We start from the raw sequence: 14,587 nt of genomic DNA on the forward strand, positions 1-14,587 counted from the left end.
AATAATTGATTACTGGCCAGCAGAGCAAGAGAGGACAACTTACAGCATCCCTGTGGAAAAAAGGGAGAAGGCAAGCATGGCCCAGTGGTAGCTTCGGCTCTTGGGGTGTTGCTCAATTGGCCATGAGGAACCATGGGGAGTGGATTACTGCTGCCCAGGAAAAGAAACACACACGGGCCTGGCATCCCAGGACTACCTAGGGAAACCGCTGAAGATTCAGGCTGCAAGTGCTACAGCCCACAAAACTAGAAAACTAAGGTTAGTGGAAGCAGTATTGCAACTAGGATGAAAGTGAAAAGAATTAATAATGACAAAGCCCCAAAAAGTGGTGCCTCAGCATTAAATAGAAAAACAACAATTGAATAAAAGATTTGATAATTACTAATTAAGAATCACCAGAAGGAGATCCAGTCAGAGCAGCTAGCCCTGGAATACCGTGAGTCTTGGTGAGAATGTGATGGTTTCCCAAAGCAACCCCTAGCCAAGAGACACTGCAGGACATCGGTCGTGACAAAAACAATAAAAAACCAAGAACAAGAAAATAAACAAGAATTGGAATAGAACAGTAATCAGATAAGAGACAGGATACTAGAATCAGGAAAAACTAAATAGGTGAGGTCCATAGCTCTAAATAGAAGTATATAAGACTGAGCACAGAAGGGAATGAGAGCTCAGTTTATTTTGAGCTGAGGAGGGGACGCTTGGAACCTTAGGTACATTGAGGAATTTGTGATTGGTTACAGATGTCTGAGTCATCTGCGCCTCTGCAGTGCAGCCAGACCATCAGTTAGTGTTTAAGATGCCCTATGGTGGTGAGATGATGGAATCGCAACACAAGAAACTTCTACCAATCTGTGTTGGAAGCCAGGAGACAGAAGAGAGAGAAGAGTTTGTAGAATGCCTTCTGACTGAGTCAGAAGTAGAACACTGGACAGATTCAGGGCCAAGGGTTGGCATCAGAAGGGGCTGAAACAGGAAACTGACGTACAAGGCTCCAAAGATATATGTTTTGGGCAATGTGGATGCCAGGGAGGATAGAAGCAGCAGGGCAGCTGGAAGAAAGAACTGTAATACATTACAGAATAAAGAAAGTGTGTCAGAAAGACCTGGGGCCGGAAGCTTGGTGGAGATTTCTGCAGTGTTTGGTTGTCAGTGCTTTCTGTTGTATATTGAGACATGGGGAAATTGTAAATGGTAGGATACTCACACTGACCCAGAAGTAGGATGCTGGACAGACCCAGGGCTGAGTAGATGGTATCAGAAGCAATGTGGGCCAAAAGGGTGGAAACCAGAGCTAAAGACACCAAGGTTGTTGGTCCACATTGGATGACGAGGATTGTGGCAAATGGACACATTTGAAATAAATGGCTGTAGGATGACTGTGGGCTGAGATGCAAGTAGGACGCCAGGCCTATCTGGGCCGAGGAGGTGACATCAGAACAGCAGGAGCCAAGAGTGAGGAAACCAGCAACAGGCACCAAAGTAATCCAGGCAAGAGGAAAAGAGGACGTAAAATGCTGTAAAGTGCCTGCTGAACAGAGGTTGGATACCAGACAGACCTAGGGTCAAGGATGTGTCATCAGGAGCTGCGGGACTACTATCCCTCTCAAACTTCAGTTAATAAACGTCCATTAGTTAACATATAAGTTACTGTAAAATGTATGTAATTTTAGTTTTTTTTTGTGTGATTTAACAAATGTACTGGTTGTAATAATTTTCATTTGTATTTCATTTAATATTGATGACTGAACAGAGCAGGTAGGTTCAACATTGAGTGTATGAGAATTGATGCAAGCCTGAAGTTTAAGATAGAGATTTTTAGATTAAGGCAGAATAGCTATCTAGAGACATACAATAACTAGATCATACAATGTTACCTTGTTTGTAATTATATAACCTTGTTCTTGTTATATGTACATTTCCTATGGTGTCCAATTTTGTGAAATTAGGAAATAATGCATATACATTTTTAATTAATATTTTAGGGTAAGAAAGTACGTCAGCAAAAACTGAAGAAAAATATTAAATATGTTGACTGGAAAAGTATTCCGATTCTTGAACCCAATATGAGGTGAAAGCACCTTTGGCAGCAATTAGAACTGATAGTCTTTTTGGGTAAGTCTCTTTCGAATTTCCACACCAGCTTGGTGCAGTTTTTGTGCCTCAAGGACACTTACTTTCTTATTTTTAAGCCTCTGCAGTGTAGCATTGGCCTTGTGCTTTGGGTCATTACGTTACTGAAAGGTGATTTTGAGTTTTAAGCCTGAAGCTGGTTTCTTCTAAGATTTTCCCATACTTTCTCCTATCTATGTTCCCATCAGTTTTGACAATCTTCCAAGTCTGTTCTGATAATGCTGCAGATATGATGAGTGCAGCTCACCTTGCCCCTGTCAGGATTCAATCCCAATCACTTACAGGCTCCTGAGAGATCCAATCCCTTCACAGAGGATAACTTCACAATACCAAAAGACTGGGTCCCCTCCCATGGCAGAGTTTTACACTGCCAAGGTTTCAGAGAATGGTGACATCACTTCTGTAACTGGCTCAGTGCCACTATCATGTTTGATAGTAGAGATAGTGTTTGCAGTACCTCTTAGGAGCTTTGTTGCAAACCTTCTTGCTTTGTTGCTTGTATGGAACTGTTTTTTCAGCTCCATACAAGCTCTCTTTGCGGAGTGACTGGGATATTCTTGGCCCATGAACATTTTCTCCCATCTCAGCCACTAAATTCTGTAGCTTGTTCAAAGTCACCGTTGGCGTCATAGTGGCATCCCTATCGAGATTCCTCCTTACCTGCCTGCTCAGTTTGGAGGGGAAGTTCAAAGAGACATTAAGGATCTTTGCAATATTTTTATAACCTTCTCTTGATCTATTCTTTTATCCGCCTTTATCCTAGAGTTGTTTTAAAATCTCCTACAGTATGTCTCCATGGTTGAGTCTTCGCTTGAAATTCACTAAATGACTGAGAAACGTTATGGACATTGGTGTATTTATCTGAAATCATGTGAAACACTATCATTGCACATAGACAGAGGCCACTCAGCTAATTCTGTGTCTTGTTAGGGCAATTTTGTGAAACTAAATTAATTTAGATTTTCTGTGGTAAAGGGTTTGAATACTTATGCAATCATGACTGCATGACCATTTTTCTCTCATTTTATTTATCTTTTGTTTTTTGCTTTGAATATGTGGAGCAGGTTGTGTATATAATAAATATTATTTGCTAGTACAAAGTCTTTTGACAGAATGATTTAAAGCATCAAAATGTGAAAACTGAACAAAACTCTGAATACGATTGTAAGACACTGTAGTTTCAAATGGAAGTTAAGACAATAATTCTAATGCAGATGTTTCAATTAGCAACAATGTATTCAGGGACAACCTTTGTGGAACTGCATTTAAAACAGAAAAAAATGCATTTTTCCAAAGGACTTCAGACCGTTTTTTTACCTAAAGATTTGTGGAGTCAGGAACAAAATTTCTAGTCGTATTGTTATTTTGATTAGATGTGTTGTTGTACATAATACTCTGACTTCCTTTGAAAAGCAGATGGATGAGATCCTCAGATCAATTAAACACAATCTACCAAATGGTCTAGTATTTGCAATATTAACACTACACAGAGTTAAAAATAATTGTAATTAACTTAATCAATTAAAGTAACGTTGTTAATTTAAGGAATTACTTCTTTTTAATTAGCCAAGTCATTGAGTAAATATAGTTTTATAAAACTACAGTAACAGTAATCTATGTGGTATACATGTAGGTAATATACAGTATGGTAGTACATGATCTCTTAAAGGAAATTTCTTAATTAAAAAACAATCCTATACACAAGTAACTTGAAACTGTTGCCGTTCCTGTATAGTTTGTGAAAATCACCATAGTTATACTACATGTATATATCTTAAAAAGCTACTTACATCACACATTGACACATTTTACATTTGCATCCTTTACAACTTTACATTCAAGTCTAAATTGTATGTGAGCATGAGATAGTGATTTGTTTCAAGGAGCCCAAGCGAATTCCACATTCGGTGTTTATTGAAGTATTTCTGGTAGTGTGGTGAATTACACTTGAATGTTTTGTCTTAAATGTGGGAACAGGGGAAATAAATACACAATTTAACAAAATTTGGAAATGAGTATTTCACACAGCATCCAAAGATAACATGGGACTTTCGAGTAATTTAGGCTTAACATGAAATTCTATATTTTAAGAGTTTTTTCCTACAAGATTTACCTAAAGGATTGAGTTTACAATTATGTGCAATGTTATACATGTTGTTGTTTTCCTGATGAAGGGGAATTATTCTTGGTGGAGCTAATGGCTTCAGCAGGAATCCTCTTTTCCTAAGGACTTCAGACAGTTTGAAAAGCAGTGCTGTAATGCATCTTGTGGCAGATGCCTTTGCCAGCTATGGTGTGTTCTTAAGACTACATTACGAGTTTGGTGCAGAGAACAATAACAGCTGCCTTTTCATGGAATATTTTCAAGGTCCGACAGCAGGAATGCTTTAAGCGGCACACTTATGACTAAAGGGTGTAATGACTTTTAAAGTCAGGCATGTTTATTGTAAATTCTTTTCATTTCTAGAGAGCAAAGGTGTCATTGATGTCACCAGTTGAAAACATTTGTTTAATAATCCATGCAGGCACCATCCTGTGAAAACAGGGAAATCACACCCCTTATCGCTGATCTTTGTCAGAGGAATCTCGGCACAGCAAATAGACCTCTCATTGCTGCCCAAACATATTGAGAACTGATGGTGAGGATACCCCAGACATAAAAATAAAATCAAAACAATAAATTGCTTAAATTTGCAACATAATTTTACACTGCTGTCATAAGTGAACAAGTCTAAAAGGGCTCTAAGAATGAAATGCTCACTATGAAACAGAAAATAAAACACTATAATAATTTACTTGTTGAAAAACTTGTTTCTTGACTGCTATTAAAAAGTTGATTGATCAACTCGAAAACAAAATCTCATTGGCCCAAATGTGTGCATTTAGTAAAATAACATGTGGTGTATCCCTAGCACCATATGCAAATCAAACAGCACACAATTCTGACCCAGATGTTTTAAATAAGCAGCTTCAACCAACATGTGAATGAGTTGGATAAAAATACATGTGCTGTAAGAATGTAGGACTAAACTACGAAAAGGCCCCATGCTGCATGCTTTCTGTAGACCCTCTGTACCTCTGATGCACTTCAAATTGATTTGTTTTTGCTCCCTTCTCTTTCTACTTTCTAAATGAAAGAGTTCCTGAGGCTGAATAACCCAAGTAAATTTCAAAAGGACAGCACACACTGAGATGGTGTTTCTGGTTTGCCAGAGGCCTACCGTGATGGACGATCAAACAAGACTAATGTGACAGTGAGGCAGGTGTAGCCCATGTTTTATCATTACAGAAAAATCAAATTGAAAACTGCAACAAAGCCAAATTATGCTTCTCAAGCTTATTTTAAATCCAGCAAATAGCACAAACATATCACTTACTGCTTTTTGATTTATAAAGATATTGTAGTGCTGTTATTATTATTATTAAGATTATTATAGCAGGTAATTTAGAGGATGTGTAGCCTGCAGTAAACACAGAAAATATCTTGCAAGCTTTAATGGATGTTGGCTGCAGCCCAGCTGGGCAAGATTAGATTTTGGGACTGGATTCTTTGCCAAGAACACTTATTGTGATCCACACATCCTAAATTTTGAGAAACATGCAGATGGCCAAGCTGGCAGGAATCTGCATAGACGATACAGTACCTTTTAGAAGGTGTAGAAACACACAAGGGTAGTATTTTCTTCTACTGCTTTATGATCTCTTTGACATGTGTGACCTTGGAAAATTTGTAAACTACATAAAGGAAACATAATTTCACTTTAAGCCTTAAAAAATGCAAAGATTCCTTTTTTTTCAACCAAAGGGACAGACGTTTTGAACAAATTTACATTTTTTTTGCTACATTTACAAATGTAAATATGCAGACCTGCATTTAAGAAACAACTGAAGCAGTAGAGGCTCATGCTTACCAAAAAACAGTAACAGTAAGAAAAAAGCAACAGGTAAATAGGAAGAAAAAGTGATGCTTTCCCATTAAGGATAAATAAATAAATCTAAAGGCTATTCTAAATTATCATTCTGGGGATAAAAGGATTCAAGGAGGTTCAGGGCATTTCATACCGCTGAAGGGAATGGGGATATTCCCAGTATAACCATTACCGGCAATACTGGCCCTCCTTGCCACGGATATCTGAAAGGACAAACCGTGGAATGGCAGGAGAGCGTAAAAGGTTAGCCAGGGCTCAGCTGTTCAGGAAATGCCGTATAGAAACCTATGCCCTCAGGTAGCGGAGGTGGGGCGACCTGGTGCTAGGCGGGTTTCAGGACATCCGAACGTCAATGCTGAGCGAAGGCAAAAGAAAGACACAGAAATATATAGCCCCAGAGAGAGAGAGACACCGGAAGGACAGCAAAGCACCGGAAACAAGAGACAGGACAGAGAAGGAGCGCCCTCTGGCTGCACAGGGCGTGACACTCTTGTGCTTTGCTAATAATGATCACTTGAGTTTGTATATTGCTTTTCATTCCAAAAGACCAGCACCATGACTATGGATTATTGGAATGGAAATTGTAGTTCTTATGGAAGAGAGGATTTCCCTGGAGATCTTCCATTGTAGTACTGACCAAGCCCAACTTCACTTAGCTTCTGAAATTTGATGAGGTCAGGCTACAGGGTGGTAAGATTGCTGTTATGTTCACTGTAGCAAATATCAAGGAACTCTTAGATCTGATGGTGGTTTGAAAGCAATAAAATTATAGTTCATCAAATGTTCAGTAAAGTAGCTGAGTTAGCATTTACAGAGCTGAGTACTGCTTTCAATAGAAATCAAACACCCTTCCTTCTGGCAAATTGGATTACATATTGTGCTAGCATCCATATGATGATCTAAATAAGGTAGTGTTAAGGCAAATTGCAATTATTTTATTTTTCTGAATTGAAATGTGATGGTACTATAAATTATTGCCTGTAATGGATTTGCTAATATCAGTGATTTCAGTAAATAAGAAACATATCATTTGAACATACTGTATTTACATATGGAGGAAATAAAGTTATCATTAAGTAATTTGACTAACACCATCTAAAGCAACTTACCTTTGTAACCATTTATAAAGCTAGGGATTTTATTTACATAATCTGAGTAAAGCAGCTTGCTTAAGGGAACAAGAGCAGTGCACCCAGCCAGGATTTCAACCCAAAGACTTAAAGTTTTGAATTAGAATCCTAACCACTTCTCCAAACTTCTCTGGTATATATGCTAGAAGTCATCAAAAGAATCCTGTTAATCCTTTAATAAGGGGTTTGCAGGAACATGATGGCATTTCATCGGATAGTGCACACAAAGTTACGTGATTTTTGTGTAATTCGCTGTAGAAAGTAAATTAGCATCTCCTGGATATAGGAGTAATTTAAAGGTTAAAACATAACTGCTACCCTCATTAACAGCTCTGGGCTTTACATATGTTTCTTGTGTTTGTGTTTTAATTAGCCTAGTGCTTTTTAAGTTTCATAGTGTAAATTATTTTCATTGCAGTAATAAAATATTTTTCCGAAACACATGAAAGTATTAAAAAGTATCTGGCTGTGGAGGCTGTGCAGGAGGCTGATTCTCAGAAGTGCCCTAGTGTGTTGGTGGAAAGGGGTAGGCTCAGATACATCTCGACTCCACGCAATGACACTTCCCAAGGTAAAGAGAGGCAGACACTGGTTCAAGATGAAACGAGGGCAGCAATGGAAGAGAGGAGAGCCAGCAAAACAGTGGGTATGAGGCTACAGGGAACCTGGCAAAGATGGGATCACAATATGGACCGAAAAAAGTTTCTGATCCAGGCTATCAGAGCCTCCTCTCATGAAATGTGCAACCTCATGAACCAAGTCATGTGTGATGTTCTTCCTATACCATAAAATGTGCTTTGTTGAGAAAATGTAGTCCCCAAATTGTCCACTATCCCCAGTGAAAGAAACATAGGTTTCGTATATTATTACTCACAAAGCACTTGGAGGGGATTCTGCAAAGGTTTACGTCCTGCTAAACGAACCATTTTTGTTGTTAAAGCTGGACAATCTTTAAGGTGAATGTCAAGATGATGGCAGATGGGATGGAAGTCAAAGTTCCTTCCGCACATCACTAACACTACTCTGAGACCAGATTTTGTACTGGCCCCAGAGACAACAAAGTGACACATCATGCTGTAGCTGAGGGCCCCTTAAGAACATCACGTGGAGAAGGCCCACAAGAAGAAAGGGAACAAGAACAAAGGACTGCTCAGTGAATCCAGCGGGTATGGCTGGAAGACCAGATGCCAACACATTAAAGTAGGCTGTAGGACATTTATTGCATAATTCTACCAAGGGCAAACAGGAAAAGGGCGATCAGAAGGCAGCAGAGGAAGCCTTAAGATGAATCTGGACCAGAAGGAGTGATCCATGGGGGTTAGCTTGATGCTTTTTAGACACGAGCTGATGTCTGGTCAGCCTCACCTGGGTTTGCTAGGTCAGGGTGTGTGATGTCCAAAGAACCTGAAAAGCATTCAGTGAATTTTGGATAGTTGATTAAACAGGTGCTGCTCTTGGTTTGAAAAAGGCCTGTTTCAAGGGAAGGTGTAATATTTTTTTGACAAATTTTCCTAGTTTATGCATGCATTTTTTATTTGCATAGCTGATTGCTAGGGATTGATGCACCTGTGTGAGTATCATTGCTGCCTTTTGGGATATTTCATTATGCTGTGATTGGATATTATTTTTCATAAATTAATCTCTAAATGAATATTTGGTTGGAGGACTGGGCTGGAGCATAAAGTAAGACTTTAATTTGCACATAGTTGTATTATATTCTGTCAGTAAAAGCCTTCTGTTGGGCTTTCATTCACAACATAAGTATATTTAGCCTCTCTTAAATGTACAAGTAATGTTTTCGAATGTGACTGCTCAATATTTCTCTTGCGTGATTATCACATATTTCAAGTGTGAGTGAAATAATATCATTGTCTTTCCTGTCTCATTTCAGCAAGGTCAACATAAGTTGAACTTTATCTGATTATAATTGTTTTATTCATTTTAGTGCATTATATTCTTCATACCCACTTTTTGAAATACTATACCTGTACATACAGCAGTTACATCTCAACATTCTGTAGGAAAGAAAAAATGCAGTTGCATGTAAGAAAATATTTCTTCAGAACCAAATGAATATTTAAGAGTCCAAGACCTGAGAAACTAGGTTTGCTTTCAGCATTGTTGCTGTAAAAGTATTAGATTGTGTGCATAAAATATACACTGACTAGTGCATTTTAAAGGTAGTATTGAGTCCACTTACACCTGCTGTGATGCGAGGCAGAGTGGTACAGTCACAAGAGACCTTTTACTAGGCCAGGCTGTAACCATCAAAGAGATCAGCTTGAGAGTGAAATAAAAACTGGGAGCACTCTATTGAAATACCTCAAAGATCTGTTGTACAAGTACAGGACAGATATACATTAAAAATAACTCTACCTTTGTTGTTTTTTTTAATTCACATATATTTGGCCTGTGCCATATTAGTATATTTATTTTATATTCCTCCATGTGTAAAAAGCTTTTCCAGCTTTTTCCAGGTGAATATTAATCAGAAACATTAGAACAGTATGTTCAAACAGCTATAAGACCGACACAAATGTGCCAAAGAACAGCATAACCAAGAAATGAGCAAAATAAAACTAAAACATCCAGCTTGATAGATAATAAACCAAATGTTCAGACTGTAGGCAGTGTATTTACTGGCATATTGGAAGCCAGCAGGTTTCTCAAAAACGGATTAAGATTTAGTAGCTAATTCTTGGCTTTAAAGATTAGGAATGTGTTTATCATAAAGGACCCAATTTTTACAAAGTACTTTACCTTTGCCATTGTTCCTCATTTTGTGACATACTGTAAGATAAAATTAAGAATAAAAAGTTTGCCACTGGTTATTTTTTGGGGAAATATAGTGCACTTTACATAGTGAAATGTCTTGAAATGTTATAGATGTGCTGGAAGGTTCTCAAAATATTTGGTTCTGAGTCCAAAGTGTGACCAAGTACTGAAACTGAAAGGCAAAAAATGTTTTCAGAGGGTTATTGCACCAATGGAAGTAGGAAGATGACACAGTATGTTTTCATTTGACAGCAATAATATGGAACACTACCTCTCCTTCCCCTAAATTCTAAATAAAAGTCTGGATCCTATTTTGAATTATTTTCACTCACATGAGGTAAAGGTTTAAACTTTGGTAATGACATGCAGATTAATGCAAGCATACTCCATTTTTTCAGCTAACATGATATGTTTCCTGAATAAGGTCTTGATTAATGATTGTTTGTAGGCTAACGAAATATTAAATATGCAGATACTAATTTTCCAGTCGAATCCTATGTATTCTTACTCCCATTACTATTTTGCTTGTGATTTTTAATGTATTTCATCTTAAGTAACATAGGGGAATACTACTGTCTAAAGGCAGATAATAGCATAAGCTGACTACAAAGTATGTTTTTTTATTTAAAGGCAGTTTAGTAGAATTTATTTTGCCAAAACAGTCAAAGCTCTTTCATTACAGCTGTTGCCAAGATCAACCATCTCAAACACAGTTAATACTTTATAACAACCCTAAATGCAAATAGACTCCCTGGAAGTAAAAATCTGTCTTCTTGAAATATTTTGGCTGTAACAGAAGTTGTATCTGTTTTCTGTAGAGCAAGGACAGCAGGTTCATTCTTTCCATCTGTTTGTCTCCCATACTGACCAGGCCATTTGCCAAAGGAAAGAGGATGCTATGGTACCAGTTCTTTGGGCTTGAAACAAAGGAAATTGATGTTTTACGCATCCTTGTGTGATCAATTTAGTCTCAGACATTTAAATTTATGATTCAAAGCCTTTTGTTATTGCTTGTATAGTGGAAGGGAAGGAAAAGGAAATGGATCCAATAATTTTGGCTTTTGAAAATCACAAAATAAACCTGTGGCATAGTTAAATAGTTTCACCTATTTCACAAGAAAATCCCCAGTCTAATTTTAAATTTTCAATTGAATCACTTTTAAGGTTTATTTTTTTCCCAATAAGTATCAATTAAATAAAAACTTTAATCTCTGTACTCAATGCAAATTACACATTCAATACTTGAAGTCGGCTTTTTATTTCCGTGAGATTTCAATCTTCTAGCTTCTGGAAGTCTGTCATCGACAATCAATTTTGTAAATTACGATAGGTTAGTGGGTCAAAGTTTTGCTTTAAACCACAGCTTTTACTTTAAAAGTTTCTTATTTTGTTTACACGTACTGTATTTTCTACTTTGAGTAATTTATTTGTATGTGATTTAATAAACATTTCACATATTTACAGAACTGCGATGAAAAAAAATAAACTTTTGAGCAATGTTTACTGGTTATCTGTCTCTTCTCACAAACAATTTAAAATTCTTGTCTTTGTCTTGTACTCTGCTCATTACTCTGCCCTCTCCTATCTCCAGTACCTCTCATTGTCTCCTTTAATCAGTTCGGTTGGTAATTTAGCAGTTCCTCCTCTCCTGCCTCATGCTACATCTTAGGACCCCTGTGGTAGAAGCAGATACCAGGTATCCAGAAGCAAGAGGACTGATTCATTTCTGACCACAGTTAATAATACCTCAGCCTAGATGTTGCAATTTTATGTCCTGTAATAAATCCTCTAAATATTTGTTTCACTCATTATATACCATTTTACAGCCCATGGTTAAGAATTTATGAAAGGTTGCAAATAAGAGGAGACCACTCAGCCCATCAAGCATGTTTGGTACAGTAGTAGCTAATTGCATTGAGAATCTCATCCAGCTGTTTCCTGATAGAAGCCATTGTATCACCTTCAACAACAGGGTAGGATAGCTTGTTAAATACTTCTACATAACTAACACACCAAAACAGTTATCCCAGTATTTCAACGACTTTTTTCCTTGTATTTTTTCACTCAACTATATGTGGAAATATCTGAAATTTATCAACATATTATTAGCTGTTTTTTTTTTCAATCTGGATTGCTATACAGTATATTCAAAGCAAATACAGTTATAACATGATGATTCTCTACCAATTTATACATTTTATTTTGATTCACAGACACGCTATACCTCATTTCTAGTGCATATAAAGAAATTTCAAACACCATTTACATTATGGCTTCCTAGTCAAGCTGGTTGAAGGTTGGTTTGTTTGCTTAATAGGGTGTTGTTCACTCTTCATTCCACAGAAGTAAAACCATATAAGTGCCTTGAATAAGTGTTCTGACCTTTCCTACAGTGTCCAAATTAGATAATATATAAAATGATACACATTTAAAAATACATTTTATTCAAAATCGGAATGCTAAAACTGAAGATTTCTAATGGTAAGATAAATTATATTAAATGTCAGAAAAAACTAAAGAGAAAAACCTGAAATGTGTTGATTTTGAAAGTGCTTTTGACAGCAGTTACAGGCACAATTGTTTGGGCAAGTCTCTACAAATTTTGTACACCGGCTTGGTGCAATTTTTGCCCATTCTTCTTGGCAGATTTACTCAAGCTCTCTCAAGTTGCTTATGGCTAATAGGCAGCAGTTCTTTCCTCTGATTCTCAATAGGAATTCATGTCAGGACTTTCACTGGGCCACTCAAGGGCATTCACTTTCTTCCTCCTAAACTTTCTTACTCCAGTGTACAGTAGCTTTGCCCATGTGCATTGGATCATTGTCTTACTAACAGGTGAATTTTCATCTCAGTTTTCAGACTGAAACAGGTTTTCATCTAATATGTGCTTATACTTTGCTCCTTACATTTTTCCTTCAGTTTTAACAAATGACAGTTCCTTCTGAAGAGAAGAATGCCCATAGCATGGTCAGTCCACCACCACAAAATTCCATTTTGGTCTCCTCTGACCTCAACACTTGTTGTCACATTATTGCAGGACTATTCAGGTGCTTTATGGCAACATTCAGGATACGAGATGGGTCTTTCCACTCTGCCATACAAGTCAGCTTTGTGGAGAGACCGGGTTATTTGTGACTGTCATTGAACTCTTTCAAAGTTCAATTGAGTTCAAAGTTCTTGAGTTCTTTCAAAGTTGTCACTGGCCTCACACGGGCATCCTTCACCAGATTCTTTCCTGTTTAGCTGCTCGTTTTAGAGGGACAGCCCAATCTAGCCAGTGTCAGGGTCGTAAAATGCATTTTTCATTTCTTCTTGATTGTAACAGTGAACTGCAGTATTTGTTGTACCCTTCTCCTGATCTGTGCTTTTTAACATCTTTATCCCCAACTCACATTGAAAGCCACATAATTGTCATGGTTGAGTGTTTGAAAATAACTTCCTTACTAAGGAACCTCACAGTGACAGATGTTGTTTTTTTATTCGGATATCATATGATCTCCCATTTTCTTTTGCACACAGAACTCCTAAATTAATTTAGGTTGGCTACAGTAAAGGAGTTTAATACAGATTAATGACTTTTCTGTTTTTCTTTCATGTTCCTAATTGCCTCTTTCTTTTTCGTTTTTGATTTCAGTATGCCCCCTCCGCCTCAACCGCAGTTTCTCCAGCCACAGTTTTGGAGTTCCAGGCCAGACCTGGCGTGAGAGACATTCTCAGAGTTTCCAGAACATTCTTGGAGGCCTGAAGCTCCTAGAACATTCTCAGAGTTTATCAGGCTTCTTGGATTATTTCAGAGGTTCAATTCAAAATTATGTCTTCCACTGATTTACACATTTATTCTCTTATTTTTCCCAGTGTCCCACAGATTTTAAATTGGAATCGGCAGGGGAAAAAACTTAAGTGTCTAAGAGAGCAAAAAAGCACAGTGTACTGTAGTACTGAAGTCTCATGCTCTTGAAGATTACTGTACTCAATAATTCTAAAGGTATTATTGAATAAATGTTAATTTTATTCTACTCCTTTTTTATAATATGAAACTGTGTAGTATTGTATTTATTTTATTGTTTGGCATGTTTAAGATGATTTGCACAGTATATTACAGTACATTATATTGTGTAGGAGAGCTTTTTCCCAGCATATACAGTAAGTTTTTTTGTTATCTGCAGAGTGTTAAGGAATATATTAATAAAGTAAGATTGGGTGTATATGTCAAATATTAATTGCTGTCTCAAAGTCTCATGACTGCAAGCTTCAAAACAATAATAAATCCTCGAAGAAGAATGCTAACATAGAAGCATGACGGTGTCTTCAGGCTTCACCATGCATTTAAAATGGACTTGAGTTTTCACCACAGCATCCAAAATTAGTTCTTAATGGGCTTATTTTTGATGGAGAATTAACAAAGATTAAGAAAAATACTGCAAAAGTACTTTTTTTGTCTTTAAGCAAGTTAAGGGTAGTCCATAACAGAGCCATTGCTCTTTCTGTAGCATTACCAGAGAGTACATGACTCCCATTTCCTGGATGAGAGGCCAGTCCATCACTGGAAAGCTGATCCCCATTAATACAACTGGGTGGACAGGATCAAATGGGATAATGTACCACATTTAGGAATACAAT

This window comes from Lepisosteus platostomus, chromosome 3 (assembly GCF_059453375.1).
Source record: "Lepisosteus platostomus isolate fLepPlt1 chromosome 3, fLepPlt1.hap1, whole genome shotgun sequence".
In the NCBI taxonomy this organism is placed as follows: Eukaryota; Metazoa; Chordata; class Actinopteri; order Semionotiformes; family Lepisosteidae; genus Lepisosteus; species Lepisosteus platostomus.